The following is a 26,912-nucleotide window of genomic DNA, read 5'->3' on the forward strand; positions in this document are numbered from 1 at the left end:
GTACAGATCTTGCTAGTTAGGTCAGCATTTTTTCTCGAAGTGTTGAAAAGTGGCATGTTGCTGAACTTTAACAATGATGGTCTTTGATACTGGCACAAAAAAAAGGAAGCAAAAAGTAATTATGAAATATTTTTACTGGCTTCAACAATAGTTCTGCAATTCCAGTGGTTTAAATTGTCTCATCATCTACCTTGGGGTTTGAATGTAAAACACATATCCACCTCGACAATTTTAGTATTTAAAAACAGGTACTGCTGTGCTGGCCTAGATATTGAAAGCAGCATAATCACACTCTTAAAAGCTAGCTAGCTTTATCTTATTTTACAAGAATCAACAAAGCTTTTCCCCTCTCTAGTTCATTGGCAGTGAAGTTACTTAGACTCAGAAAATGACAATGTGAAGAGAAGGAACTGTTTTTCCAAACTATTCTGCCTTTAAGCAGAGCAGCATCCTGACAGATGCAGTTACACTCCACTGCCTTGTCTCCCTACTTGGTGGCTGAGGCCCACAAGGGGACCTGGTCATCTCCCCCCCTGACCTTTCTGCTTCTCTTGCTGGTAACAGGGTGCTCTTTCCGACCACCTCTGGCCATGGTAAGCCAGGTCTTTTCTTTATTTCTATTTAATTAAGCTTTATTTTGGTTTTCTGACGTGATTAATTGAGGCCAAAGAAGCACTGTGCCCCCTTGGTGTCTGTGACCTGCTCGCCAAGATGGCTGTAACATCTTAATGGTGCTATGTCAGCTTTACGTTTAAGTACAACTTTTTGCTATAGGCCTTTGTATGATACATACTAGAAGATAATGTTGCTGAATGCCCAAAAAATGTGGCTGGGAAAGACACTGTGAGGCTGTTTTACCTCAGTGTTATGCATCTAGTGAGAGTGCAGGGGCTGAGCGGAGTTCACCAGGCCGCTTTCTGCAGACGTGTCTCTGGCTCAGTAAAACCCGTGTAAGCCTTGAGTTCCTCGAAGGATTTTCAAGAATAAATGTTAGACAAGCGCCTTCCTTTTTCTCTCTGTGAGGAATCGAGGGCAAGGCAAAGATCTTTTGGTGTATACCAGCAGAGTATCTTCCACTCCACAACCAGCGAGGAGGGAGCCAGCCCCATTCCTAGCACCGTTGACAGCAAGCTCCCGGTTAGGTGTGCGACATTTTCTCTGCATGGCACAGGCACGTGTCAGACAAAGAGGAACAGCGAGGAGAGCCGACCGCAGCCTACGATGGCTCTCGCCAGGCTCGCAGATGCCGTGGGTCTCCTCCAGACGATTGTCACTCACTCGCTGCGAGCTCTGCAAACCTCTGCCAGGACCGGGGCTGGAGCGAGACTTCATCCAAACGTACACACAGAGCACTTCAGGCGGAACAGAAACCTCGTTCCCCGTTTGGTTTTGCACAGGGAAAAAAAAATACAATTCTGAAAAGCCTCTGACTGTTGTTTTGCTAGCAAGTTAAACAGATGGATTGGAAATAGTATTTACTGTTTATTTCCTCGACATATCAATATGTGAGGAGCCAGTATAAATTACGGTTTGACTGCAAACAAACCAACCCACGCCAAAGCAATAAAGTAAACACTGTTGTATTTTGTTTCAAGTCAATATTATGGGGGTTTAGATGGCTGTTGTTTCTGTTTTCACTGGCTATCTCTGACTAGCTGAATTTCAAGCCCTGTAATTGAAAAAAAAATTACAGTTTAAAAGATTTAGTGGAAAATAGGTTTAGTAGCTATTCCACTGAATATCAGAAGCAGTAACTTCAGAAGGTCTAGGTGTTAGCAATGAAAACAGTATTTCTATCAATTTCAGAATGATTTAACTTTTTCACAAGCAGAACAAGAGTGAAGCCATCACCAGGTATGCTCTGATGGTGTGGTTTTATGATCCAACAGTCTGCTCCTGCCCCTTTCCCCTGACTTCATGCTCGTGTTTTTTCTGTCTTGACCATTCAGGGAGCCAGCTGAAGGCCCTGAAACAGCAGAAGATCCACACAGCCAACAAAATGGATGGCTTCTGCCCTTTTAGCTCCCCCAGCTGGCTCATTTTGAAGGCAGACCAGTACTGGCCAGGTGCCAGGGCGAGGAAGGGGATGGGGACATCCCACGGTGTGCACACAGTGGGATGGAGTAGCACCTTTGGGCAGAAATGGGCCCTTAAACTGGCTCAACTGAATTACGTCCTCAAAATGCTTGAACTCTGCATACTAAGAAATAAAAAGCAGAGTAAAAACCAGCTTGTTGGTTTTTGCCTGCATGTTACTCATTTAACATGTAGCTGGGCAGATTAGCTAAGATGTTAGACTTCTTGACCAATCTGTCTGACCAGCATGTACTTCCAGCTGTAGTTTTCCAAACAGCATATTGTGGAAATTGAGAACAGATGAAACAAGGGAATGTTAAAACAGTGAATTGAATATGCTCCCCAAATTATTCACTTATTTCAACAAACAAGAATCACATTGATGTAATATATGACTGGTTTCAATGCTAAAAGCATATCAAGAGCTGGAATGTACTTACGTGGCTAGACAGTAAATATCTTTGAGTCCTTATAATCCATTAAATTGTAAGAGTATGTCTGCTTGTCTAAATGGAAGGAGACACATCTCTTCTCTGTACCACTGTCATTTACTCCTCCACTTCCTGATTCTTTGGCCTTTTTTTTTTTTTTTTCAGTAGGGCTTCTTTTGTGTATGTGGAACTACTGCTACTCCTGCTTAAGCTGTCCACTGCTCCTGAAAGCCGAGTTAAAGCACTGTACAAATTCTTGTAGCGATGGATGCAGCTTTTTCCCAGTGAGTTTCCACTTCCAGAGTCAGAAGATGGCCTAATAAAGATGGGGCTGAGTGATGCGAGGCTGAGCTGCTCTTGCTGTGCATTGCACTGAAGCTATTTGTTCCGCTTTTGATCACAGATTTTGATGTTTGCCTTCCCCTTGTTGCCTAGTGTTGCGCACAAACTCCACAGAAATGACTGGTTTGCAAAGCAACTTTGTGTAAGAACACTGAATGTTCTTATATCCTCATTTGCCAAAATGATGTATGCCCAGGTAGATAGATGTATGATATAAACATTTTATGCCCAGGTAGATGCAGTTACAATGTGTTAGCCCTCTTGTTAACTTCACGTAGTCATCATTTAAATCAAAATGAAAGAAAAGGATCTTTTTTTTTTTTTTTTTTTTTTTTTTTTTTTCCAGTCTCCCACAAACTCCAAGCTTTGAAAATATTGCTCTGAAATATTTGATGTGTGATGCTTTCTATCAGGCGATGTATTACAAGATTGCTTGGGATTTCAAAAGTCTTTGTCCTATGCAAACATTGTTTGTAGAAAGCTAATCAACTGGCTGGTGACAATCAGTGCAAGGCTTGTTCCTCACGCTGGCCATGCAGTGCAGGGGGTGTGAACTACAGTGAGCTAATGGTGCTCAGCATTGCTAGGGAGCTCTCGTGATACTGTTCCATGGGTAGCTGTTTTGAATGATTGGAATACTTTTACCTTAGCCTCAGCTAAGAAACACAAAAGAAAACCAGACTTATTGCAAAAGCCTCAACAATGGACATGGTTGTAGAAGTTGTCATGACAGAGATGACAGAGAAGAAACTCATGTTTCTTCTGTGTTTCCAAACCTGTCAAATCCCCAAAGTCTTTCCCTATGAATCTGGTTCACTGGCTGTCTGTGATTATTCATTGCCTGACAGTTTTTGTGTCCTAGCACCTGTCCTGTGCTGCAGTTCCAAAAAGGAAGCTTAGGGCAGGAGAGGCATGCTGAATGCCATCCCTTGCTCATTGGTGTGAGGTTTAATATCAACATTTCTGTGCTCCTAGCGCATGCCATTCCTTACCTCTAAGAGAATGGAGTTTGGATATGCCTTCCGCAGGGCTTCTAGCTACCTAGTTTTTGGAGCTAATCAACCTTTTTGGAAGGCCACATGCAATCACCTCTTGTGCTTGACTGAAATATTAGCAAGTCGTTAATCCAAATTGCAAAATACTGTTAAGACCGTGGCCAACTCTGAAGTCTGATGACTTTTTACACCCTTAGTGTTTAAATTTCACATAAATAATATGGATTGACGTGTATTCTTAATGCAAAATTATATATGGGATTAACATGTGTGGTTTGTTACAAACCAGACATCATCTCTCAGTCACTTGGGTGGTTAGTAATGTTATGAATTGACTGACCACTGAAACCAACTGTTTGAAAGAAAACATGTCGTATGCATAAATGTCAAGGCAACATACTAATGGTTTATATTACCAAAACTGTGAAAACTTGAAACTTCAAAATGGGCTACCTAGTGTTTACTTTGAAGTCTGGAAGAACTGAAAAATACACATATTTGACGTTGAATATCAGAGATCTAAACAGCTTTTAAAGTAGTTTCATAATGGAACTGTTTTAATTTTCCCCTGCCTAATTGAAATCCTAATACCTAGGGCCTCAAGGCTGTGTAGCTGCTATTTTCAGAGGTGCTGAGTGCATACAGCTGCTGTTGACTTCCCTTCATGCTCTGGGTGTTCAACACTTCTCAAAATGAGTGCATACAGCATCTGCTGCTACTGCTGAGTACCGGAGTTCCAGTAAAAATGGCTGAGAATTTTCTCTCACATTTCTATAGTACCCAGTTGAGTTGTCCGGCACACGTAATGCTCTGCTTTGGTGGTTAGAGGGGACTTACGGATTCACTGTATTTGAGTACCGTTGTCAGCCTCGACTCGCAGACCCCTCCTCTGCACTGTAACGTATCTGTGCAATGCGTAAATGCGTACCCCATGCGGCCTTCTCAAGAATGTTACTTTGTTTTGGCAGTGATAAGTTAAAAGTTTTGATAGAAGATGGAAAAAATCTGCTAAACTTTGAGAATTTTGCTCCAATTTGTTTGAATCATATGTAGAACTTAAATACAAACAGGGTCAAACCTTTCCTATCCTCCAAAAACTAAAATACTAAGAAGACGGTTCCCAGATCTGTTAATTCAATATTTGTTCTTCAGCTGAGGTGCTCAAATAGGTCTTGGGTAGATTACTCTGTTGAGCACACAAAACTGCAGGTTTTGTGTTTCCATGATCATTCCCTAACATCTACTTAAAATAGGTTTCCATTTGCTGAAACAGCGACTTCTAAGTATTTCCCTCCAGTCTGTCACTAGGACTTTGAAAACTCCTGAATAGTGGGAATTGCTTTACATCAAGGGAGAGTGGGCAATTATTTCAAAGCTTTCATTTTCACAGGCTGTTACCCTGCTGCAAATTAACAATTGCTGGAAGCTGACTTGTAATTTAGAATATATGCTATGTACACTTGTAGCTGAACAAAACTCACCGAGATATATGAAAACGATCGTGCGGCTATGAGTGACGTGTGTGTCGAGACTAGAAAATGTTGGGTTATTTCCATCCGAAATACCACTGTAAATGTGCATCGGTAGTCTCCGGTAAGACGAGGTGGGCTGAACATTAGTTGCTACTTTCAGAGCCGCTCAAGAGCTTATTCGGGCAAGAAGACACGAGCAACTGTAAAGCTGTCTCTATTCATAGCCTTTGAAATCTAAAACTGAGAACTCAGACCACCAAGAAGCATTAGGCGCGACAAGTAATGGTTACAGCAGTATAGTCTTCACGTTTTCCATGCATGAGTTGCCATTCTTCATTAAATATCTGTCAAGTAGCAGAGCCTACTTTGATATTGCAAATTTGAATACCTGAGACTTTTTGTTCTTTTGTTTAAACAGGCAAGTAATAAAAATAACTGCTTTCATTGCTGGTTCACACCTTGGGGATATAGTGCTAAAGTCTTTGTTATCGAGAGGCAAGAGAATTTCTTGCCACTCGTACAAATAGAAAAGAGCAAGCAGAAATGTATTTATAGAGATACAGTATTGCAGATTTCTGAACAGCAGATTAAAGGGGCTGTTGGTTATTTTGTTCTGCAATGAATGTTTTGCTAAGTATGAACTATCTATTTTCTTTCCAAATATCAAAATGCGGAGAAAACAAATGTTTAGCAAACCAAGCCCCGAATTATATTTCAAACAATTCTGTGGGAAAATGTGTCTTGCATTCACAGCAGGCTCTGCTTGCACTGCTGTATTCATGTACCATGGGAATCTGAAGTAAGCATGGCAAAACAGGCAGAATAAGTGCAGATTTGTAGAAAACTATCAGAAAAATTGAAGAACCACTCTACTAACAGTGAATAAAATACATCTTACATAGCAGAGTTGTAGTTTTCACACCATTGGATCAGCCAGTGAAGCAAAGACCTACAGTCCACTTCTTTCATCAGCACTTTATTTTCCCCCCAAGTCAGGAGGAAAAGTGCTGCAGCCACTCCTAGACAGGACAGGTACACCCAGGCTGCTGTGGCTGCTGCGCTCTGTCCTTCTCACTGAGCTTCCCAAGGTGTATTTTTTTAGGTGCTGGCAAATAAAACTCTGATACAATGAAGTCTTTCTTGAAGTTCCAGCATAGTGGATTTGCTCTGGATTGCCCCAAAGTCACAAGAGCAAAACACCAGCACAGCTGAAACCCAGGTTGTAACACCTCTTTGGGTGACTTCAGGCACTGTATCTGCCCGAGTCTCAGGTTCTCTATCTGTTAAAGATCTTTGTTTAAGAGCTTCTGATGAAAACCATTGTCATGCTTCCTTCTGGGACTGTAAACACTTCATATGGGAGATCCTGCAATGTTATGTATGTATTCATCACAGAAACAGGAAAATAATCCAAAGAGCTATGCATTTTTTTTTTTTTAGTACTGATAGTAGCATCATTGGTTGGAGAGCATTGGAGTCTGGTATTTTCAAAAATAAATAAAAATAAAAGGGACTACTTAAGAAGCTTGTGTTCAAAGACTGCAACTCACAGGGCGCCTGTGTGCTTTGAACAGTTTGCTTGTAAGAAAATCCTCTGAACCCATTAGGCTGCTGCTGCTTCACAGCACTGTGGAGACTTAATTAAAGGTTCAGGAGAGAAAAGAGGATGATGAAAGTTTTATAACCATAGGCTAATATTTTTGAAAACCATTACTGTTTTTTAACTTGGGGAGGACTTGGAAGGTGCAGCTAACTTCTCGATCACTGCCAGGATTCACCTGCAGGTTCCTGCCCGATTTCAGTGTTCATGGAATGAGGTCCTGAACATTGCAGCTGCATGGATCATATGCGTTTGTGTATATTAAAGGGGCTGGGTTAAAATGAGCTTTAAATCTTAATAATAATAATATCAATAATAATAATAATAATAATAATCTAGATGAATGAGAGTTCTACCACCAAAGTACTTCCACTCGTTTCTCTAACATTTCAATCTATTCTTACATATATTTCCTATTAAAAAAGCATGGGTATAGCCTAGTTTTGTATTCAGTTACATAAATAATCACCTTTTGCATGCTTATCTTGTAGTATCAGTACCATCACCTTCACTTTTCCAGGCGCAGCTTGTGCTGCTGTGTGGGTTTGGGGTACTTTGTGGTGTGTGCTGCTCGATTACTCTGTGCTGCTTTGATCCGCCAAGCAATGGCAGGGAATAGATGCCCCAGTTACATTTTATATAGGGCAATTTTTGTCTGCTGGTTGCATTGTGTGCTGCAGGTTGGCCTGAATGGCCAGTGGGTGAGATGCAGTGTCCAAACCTGTGGCTTGGAGTCACGGCATTTGGGACCAAAGGGGAATTTGGCCACGAGCCCCGTGGTGCTCCTGGGTGGTGCTGGGCTCAGCTGCCCCACGATGAACGTGGTCATCGGCCTCCAGGTCCTGTCTTAGTACAGGATTTCAGCCTGCGTTTAAAACAAAGCTCTCAGTCTTCTGAGCTCCAGGAGGCAAACTTGGAAACGTGGGCCCAGCTGTCGAAGTGCCAACCGCTTGTCACTTGCAATCTCGCTACCTAAATGCGGAACAGAAAACAGCGCTACTGAGACCTGGCTGGGCGCTGCTTTTGTGTTCCACCGCGCTTCTCTGATAGCAGAGGTGTCCTTTTGTTTCCACACATGAAGTGATGTGTTACTCAGCCGTTTCTGACCTTAGCGAGATGAGGAACTAGGCAGATCGGTGTGTGTGTGAGCGCCTCATGACTATGTTCCTTCCAGTTGGGTCAAACAAGACAAATTTTAGCTCTTAAGCGCATGGCTAAATTTACCCAGTTCTGCATACTTGATTTGGCAAAACCATATGGACTTTTTGATACATTCCTCAGCTCTCTTCTGAATCAGTTTCCAGAGTCTATATTCACGGCTCGTACCCACTGTTCAGTAGGAGGTGTAGAAGAGCGGCGCCTATTTCGGGCGGCAGATTTCCCGCGAGCGTTCTTGCCTCGGGCCAGCTCCTGCCGAAGCTGCCGCCTGAGCCTGCCGAAAGGGCCGGCCCCGTCCTCCCGCCTGCACTCTCTCAGCACAGATCCATGCCCCAGCACTGTTTTTTTTTCTCTCTTCTTCACAGTGAGCTTATCAGAGCCAAGCTCTTGGTCCTGATCCGGAATTGCCTCTGCGATTGGGGAGTGAGGCCGGAGGTGAAAAGGAGGGGTCGAGGCACCAGGGGTGCCTTGGGTCAGCTTTAGCTAACTGCAGCCACGCTTTGGGTTTGGGTTTTGCTGCGGCTGGTACAGAGGAATGGAAAATTCCCTTTCAACCAGTTAGGCAGGATTTCCACGGGAAAAAATTATATTTGCTAAACAGAAGCTGCGAAGCAGCTGACGGATCAATCCCCAGTGATACGCCTGCAAATCATCCTGTGGGATGTCGGGTGTTTAAAGCACATCCCGTCCCTGAGCAGTTTGCCCTGAGGATGGCAGCTGGGGACATCTCCACGCTGCCAGGTGGGACCCACACCAAGCCCGTGGGTTCCTCGCTCAATAACGCACAGCGCATCGCACGTGCGGGTCCCCAAGAGTTTTGGCACAATAGGAAGAGGCTGGCAGAGAAAGAACAACTGTGAACTGTTCAAAAAATACACGGCCTCCATTTCTCAGATGCTACGACTGCGTGCACATCCTTTTAATTGTTTAAATAGACTTTTTTTGTTTAAAAGTTTATTTTTTTTCCTTCTATCAGTGGGTTTAAGAATACATTATTTGTATCTGAAAGGAGTGAGCTCAGCCCAGAAGGTACAAATAACACACTACTCTTAATCCATGGGCTTCCAGAATTTAGTAAGGTTTTACATTAGAGCTAAGACAATCCAAAACTTAGCAGAGAAAAAATAATAATATAATAGTCATCCTTTCTTTTCTCCAGTTCCCCTAGCCGTGTGATCCTGCTGCAGGCTCCGTGGGTCATTTGCCCTGTGGTGAGCTGATTCAGGGACTAAATTGGCAGAAGAGCACTTGGTGCTTTTTGTGGAGCTGGTTCTCTGCTATCTCCTTTTCTGAACTGATTCACCACAAAGTGAGACCAACGCCAACACCGGGAGGGGAGAAGCAGAGGGTGTGCAAAGGAGGGAAGCCAGCAGGACGACACCTTCCAGTTGCAGCGAGCTTTTAGATTGACTTAACTGCAATTGAAAATAGCACTCCTAACGTTTTAAAGTCTATTAAAGCCATTTTATAATTTGTGGTGGTAAAGAAAATCTGCAAAAATACATTTTTCTTCATTGGCTAATTGTCTAAATAAGTACAGAAAATCTAACTGAACTCGTGAGGGTTAAAGCTGTGCATGCGTCAATGTTTTGGCAGGTTTTGTAAGAACACTGATATACAGGTCTGTTTTTTTTTTTTTTTTTTTAAGTCAGAATTGTCGGCATTTTTTCAGTTCAGTGCCTAAACTGAAAATGTAGACACAATTAAGTTAGAATTGAATGCAATATTTTGTTTCACATAAAATATTTTGGTTTGAGCTTTTAAATACTTTCCAAGTTTCAGGTCTCCTCTGCTCTGCTATAAAATTCAATCTGAACTCGCAAATACTTTGTTTACTCCAGAATCTTTGTTTTTGGAATATAAACTATGCATTTTTGCTGCCAGCTATAGCTTTTAATGCAGGCTTATGAAGCTAGGCCACTTCCCCTACCATACGCTCGCAGTGAGTCAGGACTGCGGGTGGAACTTGAGTTTTGTCATTGCCAAGAATAAAAACACTCTGCTTTATCAGAGCAGAAAACATAAGGGCATCTTTTTTTTTTTTTAATTTTTATTACAAAAAGTGCAAAACTGTGGTTCAGCATTTTCGCATCTTCGTATTACTGACGCTTCTTCGTTTTTCAAATTAAAAATATTCAGTGCTCACATCAGCTTAAAAGCACTTAAAACCCATCGAAGTGCAGCTTGATATCCCAGCGTGCTGCCTGCTTTGGCCTCATCCAACAAGACACCAAGACACTCAACCACATTAGTCATCGCCGTGGTTTCAAAAGTGAGTGCTTCTTGCTTTGTGGGTTCAAACCCAAAGAAAGCTAAACTTGCAGAAGATCACAGAGAAGTCTTGTATCCGGTTGGCTGAACTGACAAATTTTCTGGAAATTCCCCCAGAATCTGGGCTAAAATTATTTCTTTTTGATGCTGAAATCACAGCTGTGACAAATATTCAGCCTTATCTATGATTCATGCGTTCTCTCAGAATGGGAAGTGTTAGAGTAGCACAATTTAGTAACTTTTGTTTACTTCCCCCTAGTTCAGCATTTCTAATTTAACACGTTTTCTCCAGTGTAGGTTATCTATGAAACAAACCCATTTTACCTATCTATAACTAAAGCTTTGCCATTTGTTCATCCATTCTTTTCTGCCTAGTTATAAAATATTCAATTTCTTGTAACGTCACAAAAAAGCAGGTGAAAAAAAATCTGTATTAAAGTTTGCAAAATTCATTTGTAATCTTCTATCTTTATTTTTTTACACAGAGTGTATTTTCTCATTTCAGAACATTCTGCAATTTACCTGCAAAATGGAACTGCTGCTTATGGCTGTTAGCAGTTGCAACATTTCTTTACGCCCGGTGACCCCCATTTCCACGTGCCCAGCTCCCAGAAGGTAGGACAGTGTTTTCTACTTTTGGTTGTACGCTTTCAAGCCTCATATCTGCTCCCCACTGATACTGAAAAAGGGTTCGAGACCTGTGTGCCAATTGTGCCCACTTGTCCCTTTCCCCTTGGATTAGAAGCCCATTGTTCATGTACAGCCTTGTGCCCTGCTAATAGCTTAATTTGTTAACTTTTTGATCTATCAAAATGTATAACCCCCTTCTGCACACACTTAAAAGTCATGCTTCCTGTAATTTTTTACTTTCTGGTTCCTTTTAAAGCATTTCAACATATTAGAAAGTAAAGATTGATTTTCTCCATGTAATAGTTGTTTCTTTGGTGATATGCTTTTGATATGTTTGAGAAAGAAATCTCGGTGGTCTTTCATGCAATTAAATTCAAAGTAGCTGTGGGGATCTTGAAATGAAAATATATTTCACTGTGAAACTGTCATCCTAACCAGTCACTTCAGATGAATGCTTGCTGTTCTCTCTCCCTTCGTATAAAATAAAGTATATTTTAAAGCAGGGATTTTTCTTTTCTGTCAACCCTCATGGTCATTAGAAAATTGTAAATGAAACCTTGTTATGTTGAACAGCTGGTAATTGTATTTAAAAATACCACGTTAAAGCTAATGAATTAAGTAGGTAACACAATTAAAATGTATATACTGAGAGGGCAAAGGGGTGACAGAGCCACTGGTGTCTTTGCAAGAACAGCTGAGTACACGTGAAAACGTCTAAGGAAAAAAAAGAGTTTTGCTTGCACATCTTCTCATAAGCATGACTTATTTTAGCAGCTTGCAAACCTACGTTGTTAAAAGTTCTACGGTACTACTTGTAAGAGGATTTTCAAAATGGTGTGTATTAGAGGGATTTTCTTGAATTAAATCAACTCTTGTTCTCCTGCGTACAGCAATGTCCTTTTATTCAAGTGAATGCACTTCACAGTGGAGTACAAGGTTGCTCATCAGTATTTAGCTGAGCTATTAGCAAAAAGAACAAACCTGTGGCTGGTTTTATGTGGGACATGTCTTTTATGTGATGAGGGTTCCCCTTGGTGAGGGATTTTTACGAGGGTGTCATGGGAGTTGTGCTTCCCCCCTCCGCTTGTCATTCTCCACCAGAGCAGAATCTGGCTCCACGCTCTTTCTTTTTGATTTTCAACTTGAAGCTGCTTAGAAAACATGTTATTCTACATTTGACTTTCCTTTTTTGGGTACTGCAAACTGTGTTTTTACATGCATTTGCATGAAATTTTTAGTCGAATTTAGATTTTAAGGGGAAACTTTCAAGGCAACTTACTATTTTGTGAGTCAAAACTGAGTTTGAAACTAGTTGTGATTGGAATGGTTGAGATCACAGGAGACTTTTCAAGTCAAAGATAGCTTCATTTGTCCAAGAAATGTTTTTATGTGGTTTCCTGGGGGGGAATGGTAACTTCCGATGAACTCTTTAGAAGAGACCCAGTGTCAAAAGGGCTGATGGCAAAGATCCAGTATTGCAGCCGCCTAACACATTTTCCAGCTGAAGTAAGTAAGTATTGATGATGAATAAAGCACCTTTGCAAGAGGTGGCTTGAGCAGGAAGTTTCAATGCCTGGAAGTTTAATATTATTCCCCAGCACAACCTCCTCTGCTATGGCTTCAGCAGGGCAGGGAAGAATTCTGCTAGCCCAGACCCAGTGTAGAGGAGCAGGTTGCCTGTGAAATCTCCTCGTGCTGTAATGTAGAGAGTGATGAGCTGAGCCAAGAGGAAGGGAAGCAATTCAGTCTTTGGTCAGCCCGAAGAATAACGTAGATCCTTTTGTTTGTAGTCAAACCCCTAGGTCTGTATGGAGAAAGCAGTCTGTTTCTTCATTGATAAGACCCATAAAGATTTCAGATACCTTACAATGGCTCCTCACTTTCCATTAGCTTTTACCATTACGCTGAAGTCTACTGAAGGTGGCTAATTGGTGTGTGTGTAAAGAGCAGACCGAATAACCCAAATAATCCCATAGAAACAGGGGAGACCCGCAGGCTCTTTGTAAGCCTACAGACACAGCAGTTAAACTCCTAGGCTCTGGGAACTGTTTGCTAATGATGTTCCCCGGGTCAGTATCAAAATAATAAGCTAGGTGTGCTGGATTTATATTCTCTCTCTGCCATTTTTTTCTTAAAATCAAGAAAATGCTCTTTTTTTGTAAGTGAATACTTTTTTTTTTTTCTTCAGTTTAAACATTGTGGTGTTCATCAGTCACTGATATTATTATGGTTACTTTGCTTCCGTCAGCCTGTAATACATTTTTGACAAGCTTTTCTTTGAAGATACTGTCAGTGCTCTGTCTGTCAGCTGTATGGTGGGCAGTAGATGGCATTTGCTGTGTCTGATTCTGGACTAACATTGTCTGAATGGCCAGAGGCAGGCCAGGCATAGGGGATGAGTGATGAGCTCCCATTTAAGCCTTTTTACCAGTGACAGTACTAATTTGTGTATTTCTTTTCTCTTCCAGCCATCAGTTTTCATTAAGCTGATAGAAACTCATATCTGTGAGATGTCTACCTGGCTTTCAAATTTGATTAAAATTGGTCAAAAAGTTATTGGACAAAGGAAAGATGGACAGTACGATCACATAACTCTTTTTCATTATCAATTGAAGCCAAGATGCTGCATTATAAAACTGTGTCATGCATTTGTGGGAGATACTTCTATCTCTTATAAAGCATTTGTCTAGTCTATATTTGCAATTAATGGCAGCCATATAAGCTATTAGCATTACCAGTAGCTTGCAGTGATATTTTACATCACCTGAAAACCAGCGATGGAAAATAAAGAGGAAAATCATGCAGAAGTAACAGGTTCTGAGAGGAATAGGAACAATGTAAAAATTATAAGGCCCAAATGCTAGCAAGGCTACTAAATTTGGAAGACATTAGGTAGTTTTCATACTGTTATGCACAGAGCTCCCTAATAGTTATTTCTCATGGATCTGCAAAATACAAAAGACTTTAGGTTAAAGGAATAGTAATGAATCATTTATGAGATATTATCTACAAAGATGGATTGGTTCCATCTGTTACAGTAATAAAAATAATAATGCTTAGCAATTACATAAATGCTTTACAGGTTTTCAGTGTGCATCACAAACATTAATCTAAGATCTAGCCCATAGCACAGTCTTTAAGAGCTTGTAAAATGGCTTCAGCTTATACATGCTGGCTTATTTCTTTATTTTTAACGAGGAAATTTGTTGTATTAGAGTTTTTAAACTGGTTTAGAAAATTGAGTTGTAGTTCCTTGGTCTATGATGCTATATGAAGATAGCCACAAAATTAGCTTCTTTTCCTTCTTGTTAATTTAGGTTGCTGCAAATGTCCATTTAAAATACAGCTCTGAAGGCAGGTGTTCATTAACATACAAATGATAGAAATGTCTTCCAAGATGCACTATTTGCATTATCTCATAGTTATTTGTTAATCTCATTTTTTTTTCTGTCTTGTAAGCAGCTCACTGATTGAAGGCCGCTGTATTCTGAGCCCCAGTATAGTCTGATAGAAGTTGTGCTATGTCCACGTGTTATATTTCATGGCACATGGGATCATGTTACCTGAAAGAAATAACAGCTTTTGTTCAATCCAGAGTGAAATTGGATATGTAAGGTAGTGGTTTCCCATAAAACATGTTTTAGATGCAGCCTAATTTATCTAACAGTGTGAGTTATTAGCTTTAATTTTTTCTCTCCGGTTTTTAATTTGAGTTCTTGAAAAAAAAGTCATGATAAGCTTAAGAAAAATGAAGAAAAAAGTAGTGCCTGTTTATTTATTTATTTTTTGATGTGCCCCCTAGCAGACAAAGGTCTGAAGAAATAGGCAAGATTTATAGTAAATGTGGTTTAATGGATAGTTATCCTTATTGATATTTTGAGTATGTCTATAAGCCATATAAATATATAGATCAATGTGTATTACACCTGGGGTAAGTACATATGTAAGTGTCTTGAAGTTGGATTCTTCGCCGTGTAACCTGTGACCTTGAAAGATAAGGTGCCATCTAAGCTACTGCTCTGTAAATCTGTTTATCTATATACGTCATAGATTAGGCATGGGCTTTACAGTAAGACTTGACTGAAACAAGTGACATTAATGCCATTAACTGTGGTCAAAAGTAGTGTGTGTACTGACAGATCGAATGAGGTGGATCGCATATCTCTACCTAGCCGATATTTAGTTTGGAAACATGAAACACATTAGATTATGCTGGGTAATAGAAAGGTTTTAATACAGCTAAACCAACCATTTGCCAAAACAAGATATGATTTCCTTAAACAATATTCTGTTAACTCATACCTAATGAGATTATATAAAATGGACCAAAACCAAACCAAAACAAAACAAAAACACAAACGCATTTCATACAGGCAGAAAATGATGCGTTCCGTTTAGTCATGCCTGAGTGCTGATAATCATTTATGAAACAGAGCAACAGTTTGTTATCAGTGCTAACTCTGCCCCTTTAATCATCACTGACCTGGAAAGCAGTTCTCCAGGCTCATTACCCAGGCTATCTGGGTTAGTGTTACAAAGCATAAACTGAGCAAGGAGGAAGCGATTAGCAGTGCAAAATCGATCTTGCTGGGTAACTCCCAGGTGCCGTGGGGTGTGCTCCACTGCTCACCCTCTCCAAAGCTCTCCGTGCTGGTCCATGCTGCCACCAGCCTGGTAGCATCCCCTGCTCCTTCCCCTGGGCACCCATCTGCCTCTCAAGCCCTTCTCTTGAGGTTTCCTCAGCCATTGGAGAAGGATGACAATCCTCCAAACTGCTGCGGGAGCCTGCCCAGAAATGTACCTGAACAGAGTTCTGGAGCAGGATGGAGCAGGATGGAGCTCCCGTGGTGTGGATGTTGTGATGTGTTTTTAAAACCATGCTGATAAGAGTTAATTTGCAGTGGTGTTCCTCTAAACCGGCTTTGTTTCGTACAGTAGGGCATTAGAATAAGTGCTTTCAAGTTGGTGGTGCACAGGAGCTTTGACAAACCAGTTCCAGCTAATCTTGCTTTGAGGTGCTTGCATCTCCTGGCCCCAGAAGTCTGCCCTGTTCTTCTGCCAGAGCTCACCAGCCCATGCCAGGCCTGGCAGGAAGGAAAACGCGCTCCTGTCATAACTGGAGTCTTGGCTCAAACCCCCTCTCATCAGCAATTTAAACCAAGGTGCCACTCTGTGAACAAGGTTCGCTGAGATATCACACACCTTCTGCTTCTTTGCCTCTCTTGGAGGTGCTGTACCTCCCAGAGGATTGCAGGACGGGTCGTTAGAAATCATAATAGCAAGCCAGCATTGCAAAATATTCCAGAAGTCTTGTTCCAGGTAACAATTACCGGCAAAATCTGTAGTTAGTCTGGTTAATACTGGTTTGATATTTTTTTTTTTCTTTTTTCTTTTTTTTTTTCTATTATTTCTCTCCTTACAAGCTGGTAATCACAGCTGAGACTGTTGTCCCGAAGTCCTAACATGTGTGGCTGAATTCTCCTGAGAAAATGGCCCGAGGCTGTTTTTACTCAGACGGGATCTCAGCACATTACAGGGCTTTGGAATATTTTGAAAAAATGAGCTACTCAGTACTAATAAAGTTTGCCTAGACTAAGACGCAGCGGGATGACACAAAGAGCCAAGCAGCAACACAGTGTAATTTATGAGTTTGATTGTCTTACAATAATGTAAGATAATCGTGATAACTTCAGAAATTCATAGAATCACAGAGGGGTTTGGGCTGGAAGGGACCTTAAAGACCATCCACTTCCCTTAAAGACCATCCACCTCCCCCAGCTCAGGTTGCCCAAACCCCATCCAGCCTGGCCTTGGGCACCACCAGGGATGGGGCAGCCACAAGTGTTATCATTCAAATTCTTATAATTCTTTGCTGAGAAATTACTTGCTACCATCATCTTGTTTAAATATGCCTCTGACGGTTTGGAAATGATTTCTCACTCAGCAGTGCTGTTCCAGGGCTATTTGGAGGCTTTTTCTTATTCCACCTTGAAGATTCTACTTAAAAAAAAGGCATGTGTGTATGTTTGGGAAACTGTTGCTTATATTTTACCTGGGCTAAGTTGCCTTTTGTACATCTTTCCAGCACTTTGCAGGCATAGATAATATGGAGCGTGTTTTTTTTTCTTTTTTTTTTTTTTCCTTTTTTTTTTTTTCTTTCTTTTTAGTGTCTTATAAAGAGCCAGTAAAGCGTATTGTGGAAAATGTATTAATGGCTAATAAGAAATAATCTTTTGGTAACACATCTCATCCCTTTCTTTTTTTCCCTCTGTGTGATCAGAGTGTATGGTTTAATTGCTATTGAGGGTTGGATTATCAAACTGCAGTACTTGAGGTGTTTTACAAAAGCTGTTTTTCCTTATGTCTGAGTATAGAAAAGCCAGTCTCCTTTAGTGGGATTCCCTGGGGAAACAAATGCCATCTAGGAAGGACCTCTCCTGCAGTCCAAGAGCACTGGAGTATGGAGCATTCATCCAGCAGCAACAACAGTGTTTTTCCAGCTTGAGAACCTCGTAACACCAGTCCTCATTGCTGATATTTTACAGTATGCTCAGAAGGTAGAAAAAGGCTACTTTCGGGAAAATAGGGATGGAAACAAATTCCAGAGTTACCTCTGCTCTGCTCCTGCTTATGTCCTTAGGGATGATATCTCAGGTAATAAGGTCCTAAATTATTAGAAGCCTGAAGCCCAACTCCAGGGACACCTCACAAGCAACCAGGCAGCCAGTATTTTCCATATCGTGAAGACACGTGCTACTGTCTTCTTGTGGTGACCTTGAGCTGCAAGTGAAGCAATGATAATTACTTATCACAGGGAGACAACTTTTGTTTTTCTTAGTAGGCATCCACAGAGTACTGTGTTATAACTACAAATGAGGAATTACTTGTATATCTTTCTGTGCTTTGCGACGTATCTGTGATGTTGCAGTTTGCTTGATCTGAATGGTACGCTCATGTGGAAAGTGTGGAAATTGAGGTGAAGGATCACAAAATGACATTAAAATTGGTGCAGGACTCCAAGCTTCCCAGCCTCTACTTTCTTCCTTCAGTTGACATTGCCAAGAGAAAGCATAACAGAAGTTGCTAACATGATAGAAGTTTCCATTAGATTCTCTTTCAAAAACCAGAATAGGGTCATTTGGAGAATAACCTTTCGAACATAAAATGTTAATGACTACCGAGGTCTGGACAGGACTGATATGCTCCATTTACACGGACTTAGCTTCAGGTTATGAGAAGTATATGAAACAGAGGCAGCTACCAAATAACTCATTTCCCCATGGAAACAAAACTGTTGTTTACCTTCAAAATTTAATGTAACGTTCATCAGTGTTAAGGACAGGCCTTAAAAAAATGTTGGTTCCAGAACATTCTTACCATCATCAGCAATTTTGTTTGACCAGGTTTACAATCGGGTAACGACAACCAGTCCAAATGGCTATTAGGAAATTATTCATCAGGGAAAGGGAGCGTTGTGGTTTGGAGCGTGAGGTTGGCTGAGTTTATTTTAGACAGTAACATTTCGGCTTGAGGACTGTGGTCGTTGACTCTCCTTGCTGTTTGACTGGTCACACAAGTCTTGTTTCTCCTCTGTGGAGGAGATAGGATGATTCGAACTGTTTAAGTAGTGAATGAAGAATAGGGAATACTACAGTGGAGGTGTGGGCAAGGTTAGTCACATTTGTGCAGTGTGGGAATCCATGTAAAGAAAAGCCGAGTCTATTTGTTGTGTATTTGTCAGCAGGGATTACAAGTAAGTGTACAAGCACAAAGAATCGGAGTCTGTAAATTGTGCAAAGGTTTTTAACCTTATCAGTCTGAACATCTCCTGGATATTCAGCAGTATCCTGTTGAATGTTGGCACTTCCTGAAGTCATGACCACCAGTGAGCTTGTGGTGATAACACTGCCTACTACATTCCTACTCATGAGGGTCTTCCAAGGCACGTGTATATTAAAAGGCAAGTTTGCCCTTTGAAAGTGTTTTTGGACTACTAAAAACAACAACAACAACCAAACAACATTTCATGAGCCTCTCTGCCTTTCTTTTTTTTTTTTTTCTTTTTTTTTTTTTCTTTTTTTTTTTTTCTTTACAAAATAAATATATGAAGTTGGAGTGAAGGGGCAGATTCATTTCCAGAATGCATTTCTGATTTAGCAGGACTGAAAGAGAGTTTTGGTAGTGCATCCTCAGCAGCAACCAAGAGCCTTTACATGCTGATAAGAATCACTGGAGACTGCGATGGACACTGAGGCCAGATTATCATGGTAATTTGGCTGCCTGCCTTTCTTTTAGTCTTTTTTGCTTATTTATGTAAGGTATTGCATGACAGTTGTTAAGAAAATAGACAGTTTCATGAATGGTGTCTTTATTACAAATGTGACTGTCAGATTTTGTTTAGTTTCCTTAAATATAACGCTTACCCCTGATACTCACATGACAAACACCGTGACCTGTACTGCATATCTCTTGGGTTAGGAAAAGCAAAAGGAGTCTTTCTTGTGCGTGTTTGGGCTTATTTGAATGTTTTCCTCGAGGGGAAATCCCACATTCATAGAGGTTCCAGATAATATTTCAGTTCCCATAAGAGAGGCAGTGAAGGCACGAACAGTTATTCCCCGAAGAGTGAGTTGCAGCAGGTTCTTGCTCGATGACAGTGCTAATGCTGGGTGCTAAAATAAATGCTCCGCATTACATTTCAGTTGGAAACACAGCATTATGAAGCTCCTTGAGGTAGTTAGCAGTATCGAGGCAACTTTCTAAGAGAACTAAATGAAAGAGTCAAGAGTAAAACATCCATTCAGGAGCGCACTGCGGCGTGGGAGTGGGGAGGGACAGATGGAAAGGGTAAAACCAGCTGAAAGGAAGAGAAATGTTCCCAGGAAAAAGGATCAATGTGTTTTCAAAGAACAAAAGTAGAAACCCACGTTGGATATATAACTTACTTTGTAGAAATGTTAAATTGTTATATAATTGGACCTTTACCATGACATTCAGAGTGTAAAACTTCGTGTTTAGTAGGCTTTATCACCTGCATGCTGTATGCTGTATGCTCCCCTTCTGCATAACACCGGCTAATTTTGCTGTTACACTTTGTGAATTTCTTCATTTCTAGTGAGTTTGGTTTTTTAAATATCTGCCAGCTCTGTGAATTCCAACAAGCATTGGCATGAGTAATGAGTCAAGCCTTAGTGCAGTATTATTCTTTGACAGTTCTAAAAGGATTATATAACTGGAATTTTAAATAATATTTTTGAAATGTGTAATTTAAAAGGTCCTCATGTTCTGTAAATGGTTTAATTTTTCATACCATTTAATTGACATTGCAAAAGAATCATTAAGTCAATGATGATTAAACCAGCACTTTTATGGATCAAACTCTCTTTGGGGAGAAATTTAGTCATCACAAAAGAGATATAGACATATATTTTGAGGGAGCTGCACTAAAAGCAGGGTCTGAATAGGCTTTTCAATAAATCTGTTGTATTGCATCTAACCTGGAGCCCTCTTCTAGTTACCCAGGGCAAGGAATCTCTAGTCAACAATGCTTGAAAACAGTGGTGGAAAAATTCTGTTGTGCTTCTACAGGACACTCATTTGAGAAGGAAAGTCTTACTTCACCAGTCTTATTTCACCTTATTTCACCCATCTTATTTCACCCACGTGGTTTAAGCACAATTTGAACCAGATTCTGAAGAAGTGGAAATGTAATTAAATTATTCAGTGGATTCTCATGTTGATATTAAGCTGCTTAATTTTCTATATAGTAAACTTCCACACTCACTGAAAGCAGGTAATGAAGTTTTGCTTGCTTTTGTGGTGTTCTCAGAAATCTGCACACCTGAGACCGTTGCTGCATGTCAACTTTGTTTGTTTGTTTTTAACTAAAAAAGTGTAATACTCAATTATATGGCAGGTCCCGAAACAGGAAAAGAATAGCACCTAAAACTGTTTTATCTTTCATTCTTTCCAATTCCTTTAAACACTGTGTGATTCAGAGCATATGCATATAGAATTTTTTTATTTTGTTCCTTCAGAAGGCTTCTAGACTACATTATCCCATCCTGTAAAGAGTAGGCATAGTATCATTGCAGTCAACTGGATTAATTCCATCTAAAATCTTGTAGTACGTGTAACAGTGGTTGCTAGATGCCTCTGATTTTTATCATCTGTTGGAGAGTTTCTGTGTAAGATGTGAAGTTTATTGAAAAAAATGTCCAAGTTATGTGTAGCATCAGTTATGGGTTGCATTTTTCTTATGTGAAAGAATTTCATAAAGGGAAGAAATGAAGGAGATGAGAAATTTAGAAATGCTAAAGACAGAAAAGTGTTACTATATAAGGTTAGGAAATGGTGATACTCTTAACAGGGTTGGTGATAATGGGGAATTGAGATAGGATGGGATTACAATAAAAATGAAATCAGCAAAGTCAGGAGTTGTGCAGAAAGGATAAATAATTGGAACTAAGTGCAAGTTGTCTAAGAGCAAAATTTGACTGATCTCTGTTAGAAAAGTCACCCTGCATGTAAAGTATGCACGTCTCCCACGTTTTCAATTTTATCATATTAAGTTCCCTTAAGTAGTATTAAGTTCCCTTAAGTAGTATCTCTGTTCGAAAGTACATTCTGCCTAAATCTAAAAATTTACTAAAGGTTAAAAGAGTTCATAGGAAAAAAACCTCCAGAATATGATTATGAAAGATAAATTGGACAACAAAATAAGCTAATATATCTTAGTTCTCAACCCCCTTGATGAAGCAATTTAGCAAAAGCTTGGAAAAACATATGCCTTGCAGCATTTTTCTGAAGATTGGTGAATTTGAATCACTCTGAACGTGACTCTAATGCTTTTCTGAAAGCAAAAACCAGGAGCTCATCCATTCACATCTGTGTTAGCTGAAGGTTTGCCACTAAGCATCATGGTCACTGGTGCTGGAGAAATTTTCCAGACCTAGGAAAGTTTCTGTAGAACTTAGTGGTTCCCATGCCACATTTGTTCGGCCTGTGTCATTAGCAATAATAATAAAGAAAAATCACTGGCTCCAAATACACAGACTGTTCCCAGATATACACACAGCAACATATAAATCTGAACTAAATGTCAGCACTTAAAAGGTAAAAAGGCTAATTGCAGCTAAAGCAAATTAGTCCTTCCCCTAAAGATAAGGAAACCAGATCCTGTATATCTCTCTCATCCCCGGCCCCATGTCCCCACTTAGTCACGCTCCCTAATACAGACTTCTGAGTTACATTCCCCATTCGCCCTCTGTTGAAAACTTCCCCTAAGTTTTCGCTCGGCCCTTTATGAAGGAATTATTTCTTCCCCAGGCCTTGGCGGCTCCTTTTGGGGCAGTTTTGGGGGCAGTTCCCCCGGGTTTTTCCCCTCGAGGCGGAGCAGAGGGGACGTCAGCAGCACCTCACGGGGCGGCGGGGCCCTCCCTCACCTTCCTCATTTTCGACTCTTTCATCTGAGCAGAAATTGAGAAATCGCAGCAGGAAATTTCTGCAGCAGGAGCAGATTGGGAAACATAAGCAAAGAGCGGGCCTTCGGTCATTTTGTTTTAGCACCAGAAGAGAGATGATAAGCCCTATACATCGGTCTCTCAGTTATGCTGATTCCCTTAACTTCATTGCTGGCTTCGCTGTCAGATGCATTTATTTTACGAGCCAGGCCTCCAGCCAGTCTTAGTCAAAGCAGAGCCCTGCTGCCCTTCCACAGACACTTTGCAAGAGCAGATCCTTCGGCTGCCTCTGCTGATGGTCTGCTGGTGCCGTGCCAAACCGTCTGGGAGGCGTCTTCCTCTTCTGCTTATATACGAAGCATCATAGCACTTATGGGAGGCCAAATAAATTTGAATAGTGGATCAATCTGCAAAATCTTAATCTGCGGCTGAAATTATTTCTTTGGAGGAGAACAGAAGAGTCCTGGCAAAAATCACAGGGCTTTTTAAGCCTCTTTCCAGGCCTTACCAGCAAGGTGGGAGGCACGAGGGTTTGCAGAGCAGGTGAGGGATATGTTGGATGTGTTCTTTCCTCAACAGCTGAGGGCAAGGAATTGCACAGGGGATTTTCCTGTGCCTTGATGAAGTCCCTTAACATGACGCTCTGTTTGCAATATTCTTTTTGTCACTTGAAAAATCCATCATTTGACCTGCCAAATTCCCCCCCTTGGCTAACTTTATTCTTTCTTTCCCTGTACAAGTGTGTGATTGGAGAAGTGCTGCTTACTCTGCTGCTAATCCCTAGCTTCCAGTGGGGGGCTGGTGAGGCCAACTTTGGAAATGCGGGCTGTTTAACAGCTTCAAGTAAATATAAGTAGCATGCAAGTGCAGAATATTTTAGTGCATCCGGAGTAACCAGCAATTATGTCTAAGCTGGACTCCTCTCTGGAGCACAGGAGCCTCGGGGCAGGAGTAGCTTCTAAACATGGCTCTGGTCTGTCTGTGCTATTTGTGCGCTCTATAACCATTGTCCTTGAATACAATTTTTAATGTATTTATCTGGCAGCACTCCTTGTGGAGTTTTACAGAGTCTGAAAGATTCAGGAGTTGCGGAGAACTTTTTAAACAGTCCTAGGGTTCAACCAATACTTCTGAAGCCTGGAATCGCATCATGAAACGATGGCTCCTCACTACATCATCGTGGAGGTAAAAAAAGAAACCCAAATTGCTAAAAGGCTCCACTGGGGAGGCTTAAACGATCCTCCAGAATGTGCCTGCAGACACAGTTGTCTGCCTGTGGGCTGTGGCTGCTGCCCTTGTAGGGTATTGCTCTCACATGGTGTAAGTATTTACTTGTCCTGTAAAACTTTGAATAAACCAAGCTCCTGGATAACGTGCTGCCATTGCAATCAGGCGCAGCGAGTTCAGGAGTTTGTGCTGAGGAGATGATTCACTGGCTTCCTCTGCCTTATGGTGTGGCCCCTTATATAGTATAACTTGGCTGAAACAGCTTCTCTTCAGATTGCTTAGTGGCTCTAATAACTCAACTTAAAAGGCACAGCACAAGCAAAGCAGGATTTGGGAAAATTTAAGCTTGATTTTTGCTAATACAAGAACATTAACAAGTTTATTTTTTTCCCCCTGTTTTAAATTTTTACTGTATTTTGTTGTTACTGATTTGTCATAGCTGGTTGTCTTTAAATGGTTATTAAAAACACAAGGAGCTTTCTTTTACGTTCCTTCAGGGTCCTGCAATGACCAAACTATTTTCCATTACTTGAGTGTATGAGATGAGATGCTGCTGAAAAGTCTGACTTCCTTTTTATTTTATTTTTTTCGTGCTTTTTGTATTGTTTTGATATTTAATTTAACAGTTTCTTTGCTCCTATTTCTGCTCGTCAAATCAGAAAAGCTTTATTTTAGCTCCCTGATGAAAATTCTATCTAAACACTTTTATTTAAGGTACTTTTTTGGTAAAATATTTCCTGGAAGAGAAATTCGGAATACAAGCACATATGGCCTGCTCAGGATCTCATTTCGACGTTACTCAGAATACTTACATAAGTAGATAGGGAGAGCAGGATGAGAGAAATTTTGTGACCATTGACTTCCTGTCTCACCGGTGCTGGTACATTAGCCCTTATCAAAGTTGGAAGAGCAGCTACAACATAGCCATTGTAGGGATTGGATCAATACCTGGCAAAGAGCCTGAAGGTCAGATAAAGTACTTAGGCAGGCAGCATGCCAGGCTAAAGAGATGTCAAGAAAATCAATTAGATACTAAAGAAAGAGCAGCAAGCTAACTAAAAATCCAATCTTGAAGGGCTCTTTATATTTTGAAGTCAGCTTATTAGTGTTAGCTATATCTTTATCTCGCTAATAAAATTACGTTTGTTAAGCAATTAAAACCAGACTCAGGTCATACAAGGCTAGCACAAAACTGAGTGTAAACACCTGTACAGTACTAGATTAGAAATAGCTACGAGTGGTGGAGATTAGATCAGCCTGCTTTCAGGGTACAGCATTACATAACTCGTGATTAATCTGCTCTCCTCCTCCCCACATTGATTACTTTACCTAGGTGCATTTGGCGCACATCTTAGATGCTCTCTCCTCTGAGTGGTAATGGAAAGCACAGACTTTGAGTTTGTCTACTGGTGCCAGGTAGTTTACTTAGTAAGTTATAGCTGTCTGAAGTCAATAAACGGGAGAGAAATTCAGGCGGGATGGGTCGTCCCTGAGCTTTTCTCTCGGCAGCGATGCGTCCTCCTGGGAAGGAAGGCAGAAACACAAGTGCTGGGGGTAGGTGCAATCTGGGTGCCGAAGTGCCCTGCCCCTCGCCGCATGTTACTACCCAGAAAGAAACTCATAATATTTGTTCTATGCTGAATTCAGTGGCAAAAAATTCATAAATGAATTCTGCCCATCCAATCGATTGGTTGAAAAGAAGCAAATTCTAGACAGAGCAAAGGTATGTGCATTTTTTGGGAAAGTTGTTTGAATGGCAAACCCTTCTCAAAGGCACATGGTAGATTCTCTGCCATGCGACAACTCTGAGTAAAATTCTGGCCTTGCAGAACTCGAGAGCTTCATCAACTTTCCATACTCCGTCATGTTGGATTGAAAATACCAGATAGAGGGAGTTCATCTTGTTGCTTGGATTAACACGTTGATCCATGGGCAGCACATCTGATGGCAGGCTGGTCTTATTACCTTGTGTTTTGGTGGCTGCTGAAGGCCATTCCTTTCCCAGAAGGGAACAGCACTGCTTCCCCCGTTGTCCTACGTGTGCTCTCTTTGGTTTGACATCTGTGAGCGCCGTCCCGTGCTCTGCGTGTCTACACGTGTGGGGATGTGTGCACGCACGTCTCCTCTGTGTGCTGCTGTGACAGGTTCCTAGCACTGAAATAATAATAATTCCTTTCTCATTTTGACTTCATGTGAAGACACAGAGTTCAATACATATTAATGAAACAAGGAAAAGTTGGCTGTACATAATTAATAAGGTTAATTTATTTTATTCAGCTGTAATGGATGACTGAGGAATCAGAGTAAAGAAGCAAAATGGGCATAAATAATGGCAACAGAGATTTGGTCTGATTCTGAGGAAAGGGCCCAGGTTCTTTCTTCATTTTGTGCTCATTTTCCTGCTCAGATCCATTTTGTGATAACCTCAACATACAGTTCCAGTACATGTGCCAGGCTTTAATTCATTTGAACCTTTTACATGCAAATTGTCTAGATAACAAAATTTTGTAGGAAATAAGTATTGTTAGTCTTTCCTACGTACATTTTCTTTCCAAGTCCTTGGTCTCTATGCCAAGACAAATCCATAACATTCTTCTCAGTAATCAATAAGGCTATTTTTTTTTTTTAACTCAGATCCAGACTTCATTAGGTGGCCTTTAACCTATTCAGTCTCAAAGGACATGAAATCTTTCAGAACCTGAATGTTGAATTTTGAGATTTCAAACATAACAAACAAAATCAGAAAATTTCCATGTGAGTATGCATTGCCAGTTTTGGTGTAAATAGAACAAAACTTCTCAAATGTCAAACTTTTAACTAAATAAATAGCAATGCAATCAAATCTTCCTTCCCCCTTTTCTGCCTCTTTGAAATTCCTGTGCATTTTCCATAGGAAGAGCTTTATTTAATGAATTTTTATTTCTACAAAGCTGGTAAGGAGCCCTACATATGTAACATATATATGTATGTATGTTTTTGTGTGTGTTATCTAAAGACTGCTGCAAGTAGCAGACAAAATAGTAGCTTTGAAGAATGGTGGTAGTGATGTATGCACAATAAATTAGAAAGATTTGTAAAAAATCCTTTATACTGTTCTGGAAATCAAATATAAATCTCTATAGAGACTGAGAGTTACCTCCTAGGGACATTAAACAGAAACTAAGCCTTTGGTCTGAAAAAGGTAGAAGGCAAATAAACTCTGATTAATCATTTAATTATGAATGTTCCTTTTTTGAACATTAATAGAT

General features: G+C 40.6%; 1 long non-coding RNA gene across 6 annotated transcripts in view; it reads left to right on the top strand.

The window, feature by feature from the left end:
• The window catches only part of LOC101798800 (uncharacterized), a 408,273-nt gene that overhangs the window by 52,731 nt on the left and 328,630 nt on the right, over positions 1 to 26,912 (top strand). For all 6 annotated transcript variants that reach the window (XR_011810523.1, XR_005267127.2, XR_005267130.2 and 3 more), the window contains exon 2: positions 10,851 to 10,960. This is a non-coding gene — a long non-coding RNA (uncharacterized lncRNA). The remainder of the gene's footprint in view (positions 1 to 10,850; positions 10,961 to 26,912) is intronic.

The sequence above is a fragment of the Anas platyrhynchos genome, chromosome 7 (assembly GCF_047663525.1).
Source record: "Anas platyrhynchos isolate ZD024472 breed Pekin duck chromosome 7, IASCAAS_PekinDuck_T2T, whole genome shotgun sequence".
NCBI lineage: Eukaryota > Metazoa > Chordata > Aves > Anseriformes > Anatidae > Anas > Anas platyrhynchos.